The sequence below is a fragment of the Schistocerca americana genome, chromosome 6, assembly GCF_021461395.2.
Source record: "Schistocerca americana isolate TAMUIC-IGC-003095 chromosome 6, iqSchAmer2.1, whole genome shotgun sequence".
Taxonomy (NCBI): Eukaryota; Metazoa; Arthropoda; class Insecta; order Orthoptera; family Acrididae; genus Schistocerca; species Schistocerca americana.
Genome location: NC_060124.1, coordinates 141994688 through 142008730, shown reverse-complemented (window position 1 = coordinate 142008730; position 14043 = coordinate 141994688). Strand labels below are relative to the sequence as shown.

At 40.5% G+C, this 14043-nt stretch overlaps 1 protein-coding gene and 1 non-coding gene across 7 annotated transcripts in view; both read right to left on the bottom strand.

The window, feature by feature from the left end:
* LOC124619437 (dystrobrevin beta) overlaps positions 1–14043 on the bottom strand; it is a 611344-nt gene that overhangs the window by 564828 nt on the left and 32473 nt on the right. The window lies entirely within an intron of this gene.
* Positions 9586–9657, bottom strand: Trnat-agu. Its single transcript has one exon. It is a non-coding gene; the product is annotated as a tRNA-Thr (tRNA).

Here is a 14043-nt window from a genome sequence, read left to right as displayed (position 1 = left end):
GCGAACTACTCGCTGTTGAGAGGAATGTCGTTGCACGTATTGCCAAATGCACTGAGGTTGACGGACATCATTTTGAGCATTTACTGCATTAATGTGGTATTTACAGGTAATCACGCTGTAATAGCATGCGTTCTCAGAATTGATAAATTCACAAAGGTACATGTGTCACATTGAAACAACCGAAATAATATGTTCAAACGTACCTACGTTCTGTATTGTAATTTAAAAAACCTTCCTGTTACCAACTGTTCGTCTAAAATCGTGAGCCGTAAGTTTGTGACTACTACAGCGCCATCTATCACAAAGCGAAAAAAGTGGTCCAACTAAAACATTCATATTTCTTTACGTACTGCCGGCAATGTGAACTTCAGCAAAGTGGGTAGCCGTTTGCCCTCTAGAGTGAACTGGAAGTTAAGTTAGTTAATCCCTGTATACAAATGTAAGAAATAGGGTTTGGCCTCAGAGTTAACAGAATACTCCACTAACCAATTTAGCACGCCGGCCGCTGTGGCCGAGCGGTTCTAGGCGCTTCAGTCCGGAACCGCGCTGCTGCTTCGGTCGCTACTGCCTCGGGCATGGGTGTGTGTGATGTCCTTAGGTTAGGTTGGTTTAAGTAGTTCTAAGTCTAGGGGACTGATGACCCCAGATGTGAAGTCCCATAGTGCTTAGAGCCATTTCAACCATCTTTACGTACTACACGAATATGTAATAAAAATGGGGGTTCCTATTTTTTTAAAAAAAACGCAGTTGATATCCTTTGGACCTATGGCAGCGCCAACCAGCGGGCTAGCCATAGCGCCATCTGGTTTCCCCCTTCCAGCTAGCCAAGTTTCGTTCTTTGTAGTTTTTTCGTTTGATGCTTATTTCGTGAGATATTTGGCCCGGTCACGATCAATGGACCACCTTGTATATGACGCGGAATCGCTTCTTGTGCGGGAGGATCCAGTGGCGTTTGGTTAGTGCTGTGTACGAAACGTGTATTTCGTTAGTACCGCGGGCGTGTGTGTGTGTGTGTGTGTGTGTGTGTGTGTGTGTGTGTGTGTGTGTGTGTGGTGTTATCATGTGCGATGAAACGCGAAATTAACAGGGCCAAACCCAGGACTGGGGATGTAAACACATCACGAAGGGAAGCAGGTCAAGAAATTGGAAGTGAACTGATCAAATGCTGTGGCAGTTCGGCAACGGCTGTGACGTCGAGCGCTCTGAAATGCCAACTACCAAGTAATTTTAATCGGAGTATAGTTTTTGATTTTCGTCTTGTGCTATTTTACTTGGGGGGCTCCGATACGTGCACTGGTCAGCAGACAGCTGCGCCGTTCCGTATTGGCCTTGCTTTCATCCAGCAGGCAGTCCACAACGGTTAGCGCCGGCACGTATCTGGAGTGCCATCTGACGCGCCGGCCAACGCCAGCGGAAGGAGACAGGCACGAGTGGTGCCGGGGCTGCCGCCTCGCTTATTCTGGGAGTGGCGGAGCTCTGAGCAGACCGCAGACAGACTGCGCGCGCGCGCCGCCGTGGCGAGCTGCCAGCACTCGGCCGGGGCACGCCCATCCGCGCCGCACTGCTTGCGGTCGCGTCTGCGGAGCTTCACTCGGGAGCGCTCTTACTGTCAGCCAGCGCGCGAAAAAACGCCGCCAAACTCGTGCACGTCGGCGGACGACGTTACAATTACGTCATCCTTCGAAATTTATTCGCAGACTGTGAGTTCCTTGACACCAACTTATTTATTTCTCGTTCGATCTGCCAGATACATTTTACAAACAACAGATAAGATTAATATAAATCTCGATAAATGCTTGGAACTCACAATGTGGAAACAAATTATATCAGTTATTACAATACAATTATGTCACGGAAACTACATTAAATAGAACACAAATCACATAAATTTAAGACTTAGTTACACAGTAACATTAAGATTATGGAGCCATTTCCTGGCAATGTCCGTTAACTTGTGGAGCGATATCAGAGAGCCATCTCTGAAACCATGAATGTCACAAACCAGAAGATGGTCCATTGTTTGTACCTCGCCAGTCAACACGAATCGTCTGTATAGCCCCATTTGGTTGTTTACTGTCTGCATCGTCCAACTCCTGTGCGAAACCTGTTTAGAGCCGACCAGTGTTTCCTGTTGAGATTGAAGCCTTCAACCCTTTTGGTTGGGTCGTGGACTGTGTGATGGTTTGTCCACGACGCCTCTTCTCAGACCCTGCCATGCATTCTTCCATCCAACTTCGAGACCCTCTGTGCCTAATGTTCTGCTCCAGACGATAGGTTTTCTGGACTTAGTCTCGTGGGTCCTCCCATGTCGGCATGTATGGGTAGCCTTTGGTTTGTTTCAATTTTTTCTACTATGTCCTGGGTTGCTTTCTCTCTACGTATGGAAGCAGGAGCAATGTTTGCCAGCACCGGAAGCCACTCAACGGGCGTAAACGTGATCACCACCAAGAAAAGGTGGAACACACACTGATTGTGTGTCAACTTAATATTGACAGCAACTGTAGTAAGTGTATTTCTACTCTCCGATAGCGGCATATGAAAATTTGTGGTAGATCCGGACTCTAGCCCGGATTTCCCGCTTGTCGTGAGCAGTCGGATTAAGCACTTCGGCTATCCGCGCACGCTCCTCAAACCGACCCAAACTTCACGTGACACCCTGTTTGCATCCTTACGTCGCAGTCCACTAAATTCATCACCTAATGCTCGCATCATTACTTGGAATCCCGCAAACAGAATGAGACACAGGAATCGGGACCGATGTTATGGTGGTATGCCCGCCTAGGTTTGTAGAACCAGGTTGGTGCACAACTTCGTAACGTTTTTGTTTTGCATGTTGGTATTCTGTTCCTATGGGACGATTTATCGATTGTCATTTTTTATTTGTAGTTCACTGTTGCTATTTGAGTTTGTCATTTGAGGACACTGAGTGGAGTCGTGGAAAAGGAGTGCCATGTGGACGAATCGGAATCGTTTACATTTCGTACCAAACTTTAATAGGTATTTCACCAACTAGTATAGTATTTCTAGTCACAAATCTTTCAAAGTGTAGACACGCGTTTACGTTCAGGCGCTGAAACATTATTCTCCAGCAGTCGTATTACAGTCAGCAAATTCATTACACACAACGCGATATGCGGAAATAATTCGTGAAATAACTGCAACATCCGACCGACTGCGGGTAATTAAAAACTGCGTTCCGCACCGGAAATCGAACAGTGAATTTTGGCTTCAGCCGCCTGCTTCCAGGAATTGTACACTGGAAAATGTAAAACTTTGCTTTCTATTCCAAATTTCAATTAGTCGCTGACGGAATATGCTCCGCATACTAAAATTTTTGTATCTGCTGGTATGCCGATAGGCAATGACCGTGAGATAATAAGCTCTCAATAATTTGCATTTTAGTGAGAATGATGCGATGTTTCTCCCTTCCAGAGCATTTTTTGTTTCACGACTGCCTTGCGCGTCAATTTTTGAAACTGCGGCGAACGGTTCTCTTTTTATTCCTTTTTACTCTTCAGATTGACAACATGATGCGTTCTCAGCCTTAAGTTAAGACAATAATTTTATAATAATGTGATGATGATGATATGTGGAATCGCTCGACAGCAGGGTCCTACAATCTGTACTGAAATGTTGTGAGTGTGTGTAAACTTTGTACGATATACATCAAAGCGACATTTAAGATACATTTTAAAAACTCACCTAAACCATACACGCCAACATAATGAAAGTCAACAAAAATATTATCACAGATACACGAGGCTTCGCTTTAGAGATTAAGGTAAAAGCCTGTTCCGTCTTTATTTTAGCCATCTTTTCGTAGTCTCATCAGCGCTTCTACCGCATTGTTTGCATGTTACAACTTGATTTGTATCTATTCTCAGTCATACTTTCATTACGTTTTGGTTCTCATTTCGGACAAATTTTTTTTTATCAATCCTTCATACCGTTATTTGCTATTTGGTCATCAAAAACATATGCTCCACTCTTTAAAAAAATTCGTCTCGACTGTCTTTTCTTGCCTACATTGTTTCAACATAGTCCACGATTTACAGTCGTATGACCATATTTGAGTATCTTTGCTTTGTAGAATTTTGTTGCTAAATGCTCTGTTTACCGTGTCGCGTAACGTCTACTTACGTCGTTTGCTGTTAACCCTTTTCGTGATCGCAGAGGACAGCACACTCAAGAAGAAGAACTACATGATACTTGTTCTAAAAATTGTTTTTGACATATCACTGATCGTGCTGGATATTTTTCTATAAAGGCTATAAATTTTTGTTTTCTACGGCTATTATATAATATGGTTTTTGACTTTATCTGTATACCGAATATTGCTTACTTTCAACCTTCCGTTTTTTTGTCAATGAAGTAGTTTTAATTGGTCATGCCCAAACAATATACTCGTAATATGTACAGGCTCGGCAAGAATTGTAACTATGTACATTATTCTCGACAGATGTTACTAGATTTTAAATTTGAAGGCATCAGTTTTTATTCAGACGTCTCTTCTGCTGCCACACATTTCGTAAGGGGGTATGCGAAATACACAACCCGTCATTAAAATTTCAAGATTAGGACGGACAAATAATAACCAAATTTCACTTACTGTTCATATACAGTGTGGTAGGAAGGATAATGGTAAATACAAACGCGTAATTTAGCACATACAGCTGTCACCTCTAGCAGCAAAAATAGCTCTAACCCGACTGGGCGTCGAGGCGAACCTGGGTTAGATGACAGACGTCGGTAGGTCATTCCTTGCTTCTTTAACCCTATGCCACAGTACGTCGATCGTAATGGATAGCGGTGGTATGCCAGTCACTCAGCAACTAATAGCCTGATGTTTCTATTGGGGGCGATGTTTGGTACACGTACAGGACAGAGGAACACTCTTAACACCCTCCGTATCAAGACAGGTCTCGTGTTATCTCGTCAGATGATAATATCATGGAGACCCTGAGGACAGTGTATAACCAACAGTCTCAACACACTAAAATTAGTAGCTATGCGAATCACAGTCAATCAAGTTGTGGATCCAAAGCAAGGCGTCCAGCGATTGACATTTTCAAATTCAAGGTTTATCCAGCATTTTCAAGACATTTTTTTTCTCTGTTACCTTTTACTTAAATCTGAGAAACACCCTTTCTCCAAATTTCAAATTGATAATTATTAGAACACGAATAATTAATTACGAATTAATTCTTTATTAGTACAAATCAAAGATACGAACTAAAATATTTTTAAAATATTAAATACTATATTTTGATTTACAGACAATAAACAATACAAAAATAAAAAATACAAATTCTGTTTTACAAACATATATAAATTGTACCTTGTCGATTCAAGAGAACGAAGTCATGATAAAAATGAATAAATCATTTATTTAAATTTTCTATCTCTTCTTTGAGGATTCACTCTAGACATATGTGCTCTTTTTGTTTCTAATTATTTGATTACAGCTTGCATTCGTTTGTTCCTTTTCTCTTTCACCTTCTTCACTTTATGTTTCACATCGACTTTGTTCAAAGAATGTCCATTGGGAAAACAGTGTACAAGACTTTTGTCGATGTTGAAATCGTTAACTCCATTTGCGTCCTGCATTGCGTCATGCAAGTATCTTTGAGCAATAAGTCTCTCTTCTGTTTAATTTTCAACTATAAGTTCGGAGCTTACAGAAAAGCCTACATTTTAGAAAAGGGTGAATATTTACTTAATACCGATAATTGTATAAATGCTGTAACATGAGGCAATTACAAATGTCTGAAATTCATTCGTCTCCTTCGGTAACTGTGTTGCAACAATATTACTACAGGTTTTTGCACTCCGCTCGACGAAATGGCCGAGCAAGCATTCACAAGCTACAAATCTATGAACATCAGATAGCTAATTATCCCACGGTAAAACCGACGGCTAGCTTTAACTACTTCGTTCATAATATTATGTCAGTCTGCTACGTCGAGCACTCGTTCAGCCCCATAGATCTGTTCGATACATATTGGTACAATAATTACTCTTTGTGACTATGATGTCTTGTTTTCGACTGCTGCCAACTATAACGATCTAAGAGTTGATATAGTAAGCGTTACAGCATTACATAATTTTGAACATTGTAGTAAACTGAGTATGTACTTCTCTATACAACGCTTTTACAAAACTTATTACTTCCGTGTTTGTTTGTTTTTTTTTTGGCATAGTAGCTGATCTGTACTTTATGCAAGACCTCGAGGCAATTAATTCTCCCGTCTCTCCCCACATCTCACACGGTAGCACCAATCCGCTTCCTCGGATCCCCGCCTCATGCGACAGCTCGACGAGTATAAAACACTTACGAATCATTGAGAAATATTTGACAACCAACGGATATTATGTGTACAACATTAGATTCCCCTTTGAATATTCTAACCTATTTGAAATATCAGACAGTTTAAACTGATAATATATCAATATGGGCAGGGTACCGAAGAAATTTAAAAAATTGAGGTTTTAAATGAAATTCAAGGGTTTTTCCCGATTTATCCCAGATTATGAAATTTTCCGGCTTTTTCCAGCTTTTCATGCTTTCAAGGTCGGCTGGACACCCTCCAAAGGCACCCCAAACCGTTCAATGGAATACTGAGCCCGTATGATGAAAAATGCAATATGGAAATGGTCTTCTCTGGGCCTCCACGCACGGATATGTACAGCCTTATATTGTACGCACAACCGTGACTGAAAAAATGTGGTGTCCCTCCAATGGCATGTGCGTCAAGGGGAACTGCAATTGCAGCAATGCTGACAATCCATAGTGTTCCAGACATCATTGCACAGTCTATGTCGAGACTTGTTTTCCTGCAGGCAGGATAATTTCCTGGTTAAAGGTATGTCACAAGAGCTACATGATCCTGCCTGACCGAGTGACAAACGAGTCTGTACTCTCTCAAGCGCTAGTCACTCGGGGTCACCGATATCCTGCGTGGCATAAGTATGGCCCTGCTGAATCCTAGCTCCCATATCCCCATGCCAGTCGTGAGATCCCGAAGAACGTGACCAGCAGTATCACGGTACAATAAAATCGCAGTCTCGATGGGCCACGACCCTGATGCTGTCAAATTCCACCACGTGCTGGAAGACGATCCTGCTTTCACGAAACGTAACACGATCTTCTCACAAACAACCAGCATTCATATGCAATTTCTAGGTTAGAAACCCGCATTGCAGCCGTTCCTTCTATACAGAATTTAGATGGCGTTATTCCCGCCTACTTCGTGTAGTTGCACTGAAATGCTTATCATTTGCATATTTCAAGCGCGTAGGACACTAAGGCAATTTGAAGGTTTCTGCATGCTGCCACGGAATAGGGAGTATACAAAAGGGAACTTCGGCTGGAATTCATGCGCCAAAATTTAGTGCGCATCCGTTGAGTCTGTCATATTGAAACAGAGTAAATAGCTGTGTTTGAAGCCAGCCAAAGATGAACAGATACTTTTTGTTTATTTTACTAATTGTGTATTTCAGCTGATGGGCTTACCTACAGGTAAACAATTGTTTGATATACTGCAGAAGTTAGAAATATAGTAAGAGAGAAGATCACACAGGAAAGTAACGAGTGGTTTCTAGGAGGTGGCTGATAGCGGTACATGACAAAAATGAGTTTCCGATTTTCTTACTGTGAACAATAAAAGCTCATTACAGTGTAAAAACCTTTAAAAAATTGAAAACGTGTTTTGCTTTTGCGCTTTTTCTACACTATTGTATACAATACTTCTCAGTCGATTCTGAGGGAAGTAACTGCCACACAAAATTAATTTGTTTCGTATCCTGTATCACGGTTTGATTATGAAGTGCCGTCTTTCTCAATACTGGGCCTAGGTACTGTGATAATTTCCTAGTACTCGGTAGCGTAAAATTCTAAGGGTTTGCAGTGGAAACTGTGGTCGCTGTCTACTTTATGTTAGATTCATTTTAGGCTATACATTGCTGTGTACGAAATGGAGCCAACATATCGGAATTGTTTTAGAGTTTTAACTAAAGCCGTATTTTGCTACAGTATGGAGAAAATAAAAATTAAAGTATTTCACAAGAACGCACTGCCCAAGTGCGCCACGTGCAATTAAGCTGCAGCTCAGTCGAGAGCAGTTTGTGCCGCTACACGCACTTTCCTCCCATTAACGGTCGCTATTTACCGTTCTACTTACTGCCGGAAGAAAATGATGACATTCTGCACGAACAGTTACAAAATCAAAATGCTGAAACACATCTTGTATTTAGGATAAAGCTTGACAACAGTTTCTTCACGACTTAAATTAATGATTCACAATGCGTTACAGTCAACTTACAGAACTGGGCCTAATTAAAAACATTTGTACAAATTAAATTTTAATGCAGCCTACTGTCTTCATTTAGTGATACCTATACAGTGAGTTAGGTTGAAAACAGGAATAAAAATTCCAATACTGGTACAAACACCAACACCTGTACAGTGTCTCTCAACAGCTGTTTCGCTGTTTATGGTGAAAGTGACGTTGATGTATCAGCGAACAGCGCCAGAAAATAAAAAATTAAGTAATACAAACCTGCTGCAAGGAAAAAACCGATATTTACAAAACAAAGTAGCTTCATTATCAACTGAAGCTAATAGCAGTTAACTGCTTGCACACGTGAGCAGTAATGAATCCGAAAGCTGATGTGGTAAGTTTTTAACAACAGATTTATCACAACTTGTTGCAGTAGCGCTTCAATTAGTAAAAGTTTCCATTAGTCGGTTAGATTAGTTGTCTCGTAATAATGTTCATTTCGAGCCGTAGTAGTAAGCAGCTATCGTTTCTACATAGCGTCGAGCGCAACGCTTTACTTCATACAATTCAAAGGAGCCGCCCTCTCCTTTCCTTTTCGTAAACACACTATCCTGTGATCCTGATTTCATGGTGCTGCAATTTTAATGGTAAGCAATGCATCATGGCATTTTTAACCGTCCTCAATTCAACTTCTGGCTCTTCAATTATTTTTCTAACAGGACACGACATGTCATCTAAGTAATGAAACCATTTGTAAAATGACGTCATAATCATCGTTGTTAGGTACCATGTGTAGGTAAGCCGTCTTTGAGCAGCTGCGAATTTCTGATAATTGAGCCCTCGTCACTCTAGATAAGTGTTCAGAAGTCCGCACCATGTATCGGTTACGTGTCGCGGCTTTCAACAGTGGACTGTGGAACATCCTCACACCTATAAAGCGGGTTCCGGACGTCCGCACAGTACAGACTTACCAACGTGTGCCAATTCTCGTCAGCACGACAGCCTGATCTCGAAGCCGATTACCTACCATAATCCAAAACTGGCGGGTCCGTGCAGTGTGTTACTGAGCAGACTGGACTCACAACAAAGCAACCATTATTGCATGCTATGTACCGCAAGATGCCGTCAGAAAGTTTTCAGTAAAGTTGTACATGACGCGATATATGGTTCTAAATGTCATCTGGCTGTAAGCCCAGCCCCAGACGTACAGTGGATGCACTTAAATTACACAGATTACTACAGTTATCGTTACATTAACTCATTTCCATAAAACAGCGGAATTCTTCAATGGTGAAGTTGAAAATTTATGCCGGATCAGGATTCGAACCTGGGTCTCTTGCTCACTAGGCAGATGCTCTGACCACTAAGCCATCCGGGAACAGCGATCATCGCCGCTGCACGAACTACACCAGCACGCCTCCCGTCAGACCCAAATTCTCAACATGTCCACACACTAAGTCCATTATCCTCATTACTCGAGGTGTTTCGCCGATTCCCGTAAGTGCTCGAGCATGTCGTGCATCTGCATCGAAGGGGTCATTGGCCAGCTCCCCATTAATTATGTATATGGTGTCTGTTCTTTCGGACATACCCGAAAGAACAGACGCCACATATATTAAAACAATATTCGGCGTGTGAGACATACGTGTTGTTGGAAAAGGTTAACAGCAGGGAAAACTTTATGCACCATTATGAACCTACCATAACCTCCTACAAAAATTCACAAATATAATTCTTTATTGCATGCAGCTTCCAAATCAGTAGCAGGGGACTCTACGACAAATGCAGTGAAAGAAGCTGTGAATTCAAATTAAGAGTGATATTAGGAATGTACTGGAGACACTTAAGTTCAATAAAACTTCAAACTCAATTTCCCGTAACTTATTTTTTCTAGCCTAATGTACCTCTTCTCTGAAACCATTTACCCCAGAACAATGAAATTTTAACAGTCTACTGTCTTAGTACAAGTGTACGAACTGATTTTTTTAGTTTTCTAGTTTAATTATAAAAGAATCTATGGACTTTTAAAAAAAGAATGCCTGAGACGGGTGAATAAATCATCATCATCATCATCATCATCATCATCATCATCTCAGCCTTTTCCCACGTCATGTTGGGTCGGCGTTGCTTTGCTGGATCCTTCTCTTCCATAAATGCCTACCCACTGCTGCTTCTCTGAGCCATCCTTCCTCCCGTAGGTCCCCTACTACGTTTTTTCATCTCAGTTTCGGTCTTCCTCTTCTCCTTGATCCTTCGATTTTTAGGGTTTCAACTCTTCTCCCCACGTAGTACTCCCGTCTTCTCTGCACATGTTCTACCATCTTAGCATACTCTCTTGGATCTTCTTCCCTATGGGCCCAACTTTCACTGTATTTTTCAAAATTACAATTTTAATGTATTAGACCTTAAAAATTGTCAGCTTGTTAGCAAACAGAATAAATGCACGTGAAAAAACGTCAGTGTTATGTTGCTAATACTTCTTCAGAAGAGGCACAATGTAAAACAGTCAATTTAATATCATGGAGATAGAAGGTACCCTCTGCCCTTAACAGATCGGTGAACATGAAAAATGATCCGCCCCTTCTCCCACCGTTCGATGGTGCTCTACTTAGGCAACTCATAGGTGATTTCCGTTGGCCAGAGAAAACGGATATTAATGCATAAATTGACAGATTAATTTTATCGACCTTTTTTTAATGAATCAAGCAATAGGCCCGTGATTACTTTAGTTGAAATCCTGATTACATATGCAGTATGAATCTGCGATTGGAAACATGATTATTACGCAATCAAACTCGGTCTATGTATGTGGGACGTGACTGCACAACATCGAGCGAGGTGGCGCAGTGGTTAGCACAGTGGATTCGCATTCGGAGGGACAACGGTACAAATCCTCGTCCGGCCATCCAGAGTTTGGTTTCAGTGATTTCCGTTAACAGCTCCTTCCTAACCAATCATTCCTTAATCCAAGCTTGGGCTCTATCTCTAATGACCTCGCTGTTGGCGGGACGTTGAACTCTAATCTTCCTTCCTTCTTTGACTGCATAGCTGCTGAGGTCTGTCTACGTGGTTATAAGTCAGAGAAAAGTCTCAGAGTTACACATTTGAATTTGTGATTCATTTGCATCCCCAGAAACATAGCAGTGCGTGTGTATTTTATTGTTCGTATAAACACTTTTTGCAGACAGAGCAACTGAGTTGCTTGTAGTGATTTTTGTGACAATTTAATCATAATCTAATTGAGTGAAGCGTATGTTGATATTTCATTCGTTGCCTTTTCAGTAAGAGACCGGTGCTACTTTTTGTTCCTATGCTTGTATCATCTGCAAAAGGGCAAACTTTTCTTCTTCTGACAATGAAAGTGGAAGATCAATGTATAAGATAAAAACTACGAACCTTCGGTGTGTACTGTCAGTTACTTGTTCCATATGTCAAAGTCACGATGAACTTATGATGTGGAACGTGTCAACAGAACAAACATGGAACACATCTATACAACCAAATAAAGAAACAAAATAATATCTATACGGCTGCAAGCATTTACAGTTTTTTATAACTTAGATCTACTTAGTGGGATTAAAGCACTCCATGATCACCATAATGTAAGACTAAAGGAAAGATGAAATCGCAAAAATGTAAGGTTGTGGGAATAGCTAGCATTGAAACGAACTACGATTTTTATTTAATTACATAATTTTGATTGGTGGACGTACCTGACCGAAATTCTGGCGTATTTTATTCTGGCGAATTTCACCTAGAAAAAAGTATGTCACTGCACATTCTTCACAAAAGCGTCCTGCAAAGTTAACGAAATCTCAAAATCATTGTTAACAACACTATTACTGCAAGACGTAACAGAGGTGGAGTACGTCAACGCATTGTTATTGCAAGCGACGCAACAATAAGTTTAGTTATGTAGTCTTTTAGCGAGTAGCAGTGCCAGAGCTCTGTTCTGTTGCGTGATTGTGTCTATGTTGCGAGTGTCTCACGAGTTTTTTAGTGTTTTATTCGCTGCACTAGTAGGTGAGACGACGAAGTGTGGGACAATTCAAAGTTTGAATTCGAAGAGACAAGGAAAATATGAAAATCGAAATGCGTATAGCACGACTTGAGTATTTTTTCACTGTATTTTTTAGTGGAACTACAGTGTAATTGTGAGTACTTAATTTAGTAATGAAAGTACCTTAAAAACAAATTCATTGCATTTTGTTTAGGCAGACTACTCCCTAGTTTTATTAGTATTAAATACCACAATTTTATTTTCAGGTTACAATTTTTTGTGAAGTTTGTACAAATATGGAAAAGAAACGAAAGGTTGACAGTTAATGTAGAATTTTTAAAGAGCAGTGGGGATCTCAATATTTCGTTGTGGAGTCAAGCAACAAACCAATGTCTATTTCTGCAATGAAGCAAGATCAGTCTCCAAAGAATACAACATAAAGCGACTTGCCATATTATACTGCAGTGCTGGATTTGCTGCAGTAAAGTTCTGACCTGTTTTTTTGAGCTCCGAACAGTAATTGAAATTTTTTTGAAAGATAGGAATCGCCCTCTGTCTGAGTTGCGGAACGGTGAGTGGTTATGGAACTAGCATTTTATACAGACTTAACATATGAATGACAATTTAAAATTGCAAGGTAAAAACCAGTTTCTGCCTGATTTATACGCATGTTAAGTCCTTTGTTTCAATCTCCAATGAACAAAGTATGCTTCACGCATTTTAATACATGCCAAACATTCAGTCAGCGAACTGAGAGTCCGTTTCCTGTAACTTTCGCAATTGAAGCTTTGGGTGCTTTAAAAATTAATTTTGAATCACGTTTTTCAGATATCGATACAAATTCAAACGGTATCAAGATATTTAAAAATTCCTTTGACGTCGATATAGAAGCGTAACCCGCAGAACTTCAGTTTGAAATTATTGATTTGCAATGTAGCGACTTATTTACATAAATTTGCCCGTGGCTTTTTTTTCGCTTTTGGCACTACTTATTTGTGTGAAAAACTTTCTCCAAAATGAAACATACAAAAAGTATTGACAGATCAAAATTAAGTGATGCGCATTTGAAGTCTCTGATGATTATCTCTACCAGTAAACTTGATCCACAACTGGAGGTAATTATGAAAGGACACTTACAGCTACATAAAAGTTACTAATTATCACTAAGATGTTAAATTTCTTTACGTGAATACTCTAACACTGTGTGTTTTCAAGATATAAATTAATTGCAGTCATTTTTATACATGAGTTACAACTAAAATATCCAATATCATTGTGCACACTAGGTATTGTATTTTCTTTAAATTGCCTTTACATAAAAATATTTTATACGATTTACTTGCTATATGTATATTACAACGTAATCAAAAGAAAGTGAAACCTCGCTTAAGAAGCATCTTCCATAATGATTGATTACTAAGGCTAGTCGCCGAAGTGGCGTCCATTTGAAAGACTTGCACCAGACTCGTGAGTAGAATAAAATGCAAAGAATTTTTTTACTTAAAATGTTTTCGGCAAAATACTCTGTTAACCTTTTTTTTCACTATCGCACAGAGAATGGTCTGTTTATTTTGGATAGCCACAAGTTTAACCATAACCTTCCGCTTTGTAAAGATAAGGCTCCAACAATGCCGCGGTGTATTGGTCGCGATATGCCTCGAAACTCAGTTGTTGGCAGGATAGGTACCACCTCAAATATTTGGCGGGCCGGATACCGGCGATGACCGGCAGCTAACGCGGGCCGGTTTCTGCCCGCGGTCAGTA